Here is a 6,000-nt window from a genome sequence, read left to right on the forward strand (position 1 = left end):
TAGAATCATAGAAGGCAGCCATTCGGCCCTTCGAGTCTACACCGATACTCTGAAAGAGCAGGCTTCCTGGGCCCATTCCCCCATACTATTCCTGTAACCCCACTTAACAACCTCTTATGGACTGGCCTGATTAATATTACACCCTTCTATGCTTCACCCGAAGCCGGTGTCTATTTATTTACATTGTCTACCTTGTGTTACCCTATTATGCATTTTATTTTTATTTTCTTTCTTTTCATGTACTAAAGGATCTGCTTGAGCTGCTCGTGGAAAAAAACATTCCACTGTACCTCAGTACACATGACAATAATCAAATCTATCCATCCTTTGGATAATAAGGGGCAATTTTGCACAGCCAATCCACCTAACCTGCACATCTTTGGACCGTGGGAGGAAACAGGAGCACCCGGAGGAAACCCACGCAGACACGGGGAGAATGTGCAAACTCCGCACAGTCACCCGAGGTTGGAATTGAACCTGGGTCTCTGGCACTGTGGGCAACAGTGATAGCCACTGTGCTACTTTGCCATTCTCACGACCCTGTTAATTGTCCTAAAACCAGATCATAGAACCATGGAACCCCTGCAATGCAAAAAGGAGGCCATTCAGCCCATTGAGTCAGCACTGACCCTCCAAATGAGCCTAGCTAGGCCCACTCCCCCACCCTACCCCCGTAACCCCAATTAGCCTGCATGTCTTTGGAGAGTAAGGGGCAACTTAGCACAGCCAATCCACCGGAACTGCACGTCGTTGGAATGTGGGAAGAAACTAGAGCTCCCGGAGGAAACCCACCCAGACGAGGGGAGAAAGTGCAAACTCCACACAGCCAGACACCTGAGGCTGGAATTGAACCTGCGTCCCTGGCGCTGTGAGGCAGCAGTGCTAACCACTGTCCCACTTGCTCGGCAATTAGTTTTTGCTGTTTATCCAGTGGGGTTGGGAGGGGGCGGGGTTAGTATTTCAGCCACTCTCCATCTCATTGCCAAGCTCCTTGATCTGTCACCGGAAGGTGAAAGGAAAAATAATGAGTGCGTTTAAATGTCACGGACGTTAACACTGAGAGGAGAGGAATATGCAATGAGACGTGTTGGCACCATTTGTCAGAAGTTCATTACTAATGGACTTTATTACCATATAGATGTTCCTCGTGTTAATGCAGTGCTCGACCAAAGTAACACTGACAAGTGAGAATCTTAACTTTCATTGCCTATCTTCTGAATGGTTGCCCTCTGCACATAGAAATAACTTCACAAAGCAAACCACTTTGTAAAGGGACAATGGCTCAATTGTAAGCAGTTATTCCATGCCAGTTTGTATTCACAGATACAGTCCGTGATCAATCCCATCAATTTCCATAGGGACACTATTGCCAGGTATTAGGCGGGCTCATGAGGAGGTCGAGAGAGGCTGGTATGGTCGACCAATAACTTTATTAATAACGCATACCTATATACATATATATATATATGTATAGAAGATACAGTCTTGACTAGGTGCTATCTTAATGCTGACTTCCACCAGGTTCCCTGCTACCCTCTTCTACTCCCAGAGGACTCACCCCCACAACTCAATCCCACATTAACCCTTAGTCCTAAACACCCTAATATTGCACTGTGGGAGATTGTAATCTTCACCGTGAGCAGATCTTTAGGCACAGACCTTAGATAACATCACTAAGGTTTTGTTGGGTAGCCAACCCTGCAATATTTTAATCTCCAGGCCACTGCCGGAATTCAACAAAACAGTGTTTTTTCCCCCCCATACTCTTTGAACATTTGTGTTTAGTTACTGTAGAATCATAGAATTGCCTTTCTCTGTGCTGCAACCATTCAGCCCATCATATCGGTGCTGCCCCACTGCAAGAGCAGCTCAGCTAGTCCGGGTCACCTGCCTTTTCCCCATAGGCCTCCAAATGTTTCCTCCTTGGATAATCATCTAATTTCCTTCCAAAAACCACAGTTTTCCAGAATCTCGGGCAATGCATTCCACACCCGATCCACTCGGTGCACAAGAGAGTTTATTGTTCTGTCATCTTTGGCTCTTTTATGAAACCGACAGTCGAGAATGATCCGCAGGGCGGCACGGTGGCGCAGTGGTTAGCACTGCTGCCTCACGGCGCCGAGGACTCAGGTTCGATCCCGACCCCAGGTCACTGTCCGTGTGGAGTTTGCGCATTCTCCCCGTGTCCGAGTGGGACTCACCCCCACAACTCAAAAAGATGTGCAGGGTTAGGTGTATTGGCCACGCTAAACTGCCCCTTAATTGGGAAAATAAATTGGGTACTCTAAATTTAAAAAAAAATAGAGAATGATCCAAATGTGAAATGAAGAGTCTGCCTGCTTTCCAACAGGCACAAGAAGGTGTAGGGCACCGTGAGGTCGGACGTGCCAGGCGACAAGTTTGTGTGGCCATTCCACTGTGACCCGGGAAACATAGGAAAGGTCAGGATTGCAGGTCGGCGACGAGGACTCAATCCCGCTCCACTGTATCCATGGTGGGGAGTGGGGTGGAGGAACTTCAGCCTCTCGGTGTCTTTGTTGTGCCGTGAACCCCTCTGGTGGGTGACCCCTCCTGCTCCCCATCAATCCCCATGTGGCAAACCTGCATCTCCGGTGGATGTCTTGGTGCTTAGTTGATTTTGGAGAGACAGCACAAGACTGTCCCCAACTTTCTCTGCGAACAAAATCGATGAAGTCCAAACGGAGGCGTGCAAATTTGCTAAATTGATTCAGAAAAACAGCGCAAACTGCCTTCAGTCGCAGTTTATACTTATGTCGTTGGCAGCTGCCACTGTCAAGCACTTCCTCGTCTCTGTGGAGGTATATTTGCATAATTCCAGCCAACTGTTTATATAATATCTCATTACCACATGCAATGAGGTAGGACGTTGTGTACTGGAGTTTAAAGCATCTTCACCTAAGTGATAAATGTAGGCTTTGGCTGTGACATGACTGCCTAAAGTGCAATAAACCACAGTAATGACAGCTTCCGTTTATATAACACTTCTAAAGTAGGAGATGTCTGAAGGCACTTTCACAGAAGTGTAATTTAGTACCACCATCAAGCTCGTCCTCTGGTTCATGTGAAGCTTGATGACTGCAGCCTGAACAGCGTTACTGGACATTGTGGGAAAATGGGGAGATGGTGGCGTAGTGGTATTGTCACTGGACTAGTAAACCAGAGACCTAGAGTGATGCTCTGGGGACCCAGGTTCAAATCCCACCACTGCAGATGGTGAAATTTGAATTTGATAAATATCTGGAATTACAAGTCTAATGATGACCATGAAGCCATTGTTGTAAGCCACCCCCACACCTGCCTGTTGTTGGACGTGGCCTGCCATTGGCTGCGGGCGGGATCTCACTATGTCTCCCAATGTTTTGCTTGGTTCACCCGCCGACCGATGGTCACCCCACACGGTCAATGTTTCATTGAGATTAAAAAGGAAGTTTTACGTGAGGCGTAGTGAAAGATGAACTAAATCACTCTGGGAGACGTCAGATCCATCAGCACTCGCGGAGTGTACGAGGGGCGGGGGTGGAAGATAAGGGCCGGAATTTTCCAGCCGTTCACGATGGCGGGAATTTCCAGTCCCGCTCCGGCGCATCCCTGCCGTCCGTATCCCAGAAACGAGGGGTGCACTCGACCCTTCACCCCATTGAGCCTGTTGGGGGAACTGGCGTGTTACTGTTCTGTAAACTCGATATAATGTAATTCTGTGTCATGGCTGTAAAGAAGAACGATCAACAGGGGCCCATTATGATGGGTGGTGTTGCGTTCGCTGCAGGGTACATCCCTGAATTTAATCGCTCCACCATTGGGAGCCATGTCCTCAGCTTCCTAAACCCTGGAATTCTCATCCTAAACCATTCCTCCGCATCACCTCTCCCCTCTTTTTAAAAAATAATTTTACCTGCCCAATTTATTTTTTTCCAATTGAGGAACAGTTTAGCATGGCCAATCCACCTACCCAGCAAGGTAGCACAGTGGTTAGCACTGTTGCTTCACAGCTCCAGGATCCCAGGTTCGATTCCCGGCTTGGGTCACTGTCTGTGCGGAGTCTGCACATTCTCTCCGTGTCTGCGGGGGTTTCCTCCAAGTGCTCCGGTTTCTTCCCACAAGTCCCGAAATACGTGCTGTTAGGTGAATTGGACATTCTGAATTCTCCCTCTGTATACCCGCACAGGCGCTGGAATGTGGCGACTCGGGCAGCACGGTGGCGCAGTGGGTTAGCCCTGCAGCCTCACGGTGCCGAGGTCCCAGGTTCGATCCCGGCTCTGGGTCACTGTCTGTGTGGAGTTTGCATATTCTCCCCGTGTCTGCGTGGGTTTCGCCCCCACAACCCAAAAATGTGCAGGCTAGGTGTATAGGCCACACTAAATTGCCCCTTAATTGGAAAAAAAATGAATTGGGTACACAAAATTTTTTTTTAAAAATGTGGCAACTAGGGGCTTTTCACAGTAACCTCATTGCAGTGTTAATGTAAGCCTACTTGTGACAATAATAAAGATTATTATTATTGTGTTGTGGGCGTGAGACCCACGCAGACACGGGGAGAATGTGCAAACTCCACACAGAGAGTGACCCCGGGCCGGGATCTGACCCGGGTCCTCTGCACCGTGAGGCAACAGTGCTAACCACTGCCCCACCGTGCCGCCCCTACCTCTCTTCTCTTTAGGACATCTTTAAAAACAACTTCTTTGACCAAGCATTTGAGCAACCGTCTCTAATATCTCCTTATGCGTCTCCGTGTCAAATTCTTCTTGACGAGACCCCTGTGAAGCACCTTGGAATGTTTTACGACTTGGCAGGCGCTAGACAAATGTAAATAGTGGTTGTTGTTTGGTGGAAGGAAGAAGTATGCATCTGGAGACCTGAGGTCTGCTGACAGATTTTTCCAGTTCTACAGCGGTGAAATAGTTTCAGTCGACTGTATCTGAAGATGTTGCAGCAATAAAGGAGCTGAAATGCGCCACTTAACTCCCGTTTGACTGGTTTTACTTTTCTCCCCATAACAAAATCCACACGCTTTCCACGCCAAACCTACGTTACTAATGCTTATTGCTTTTGTATTTGACCACATTTTAAATTTTGCTTTGGGAGAGGAGGGTTAATTTCTACTTTACGCCCCACAGAAGTGAAGCCAGCTGCTAAAGCTGAACTCTGCTTGTGTCAACACTGAATTGCGGTTTTGTGTTGACAATCCCGGTTCTGTTCTGGTCCACTGCTGTTGGATTAATCCAAGTCAGATTAGTTATCCGTTGCCCCAATGTGCAGGCTGGCAGCTTGACACCTTACTCTGTTACCGTGGACACTTAGGTGAACTTGTACTTAATAGTTACCAGATTAGGCAGGGGCTTTTCACAGTAACTTCATTGAAGCCTATTTGTGACAATAAGCGATTTTCATTTCATTTCATTTCAAATTAAGGCGACAATAAATTGATATGAGCAAAACAGCAGCAGCAAGGACAGCCACGGACTTCGCTTGTTCAGAACTTCTAACGCAAGCCCGTTTGCTTTTAGTTCCCACGAGTGGCAAGGACAATTTGATTATGAACCAACTTTTCCTCAATCATCCGTTACCCTCCCCCTCATCCCCACCCATCGTTCTAAGCTAAATGAGGGGAAGAAATCCATAGGCGAGGTTTGGTGTGGCGTGGGGGGGGGGGGGGGGGGGGGTGGGGGGGGTCAGCTGTCCTGATATCAATCCAAACATTACTCCGCTAGGCGGTCATCAAGTGACTTATGCCATGGTTGTAATAATTCTTAATGAATAATAAAACACAGCTCTAGTGAATTGTAATTGTAGCTGACTTAATTGCACACTGCACATCAAAGGGGCAGAGTTCCTCCTTTTCTTCGGAGGAGTTAATGACTCTCCTTTGGACCTATTTAATGGTTGTCAATCAAATCAATGGGGCCCAGTTGACTTTTCCTCAGTTGATTTCATGCAACATGAACCTGACGAAGGAAATGACAGAAAAATGGCCAATCAGGA

Source organism: Scyliorhinus canicula, chromosome 16, assembly GCF_902713615.1.
Source record: "Scyliorhinus canicula chromosome 16, sScyCan1.1, whole genome shotgun sequence".
Taxonomy (NCBI): Eukaryota; Metazoa; Chordata; class Chondrichthyes; order Carcharhiniformes; family Scyliorhinidae; genus Scyliorhinus; species Scyliorhinus canicula.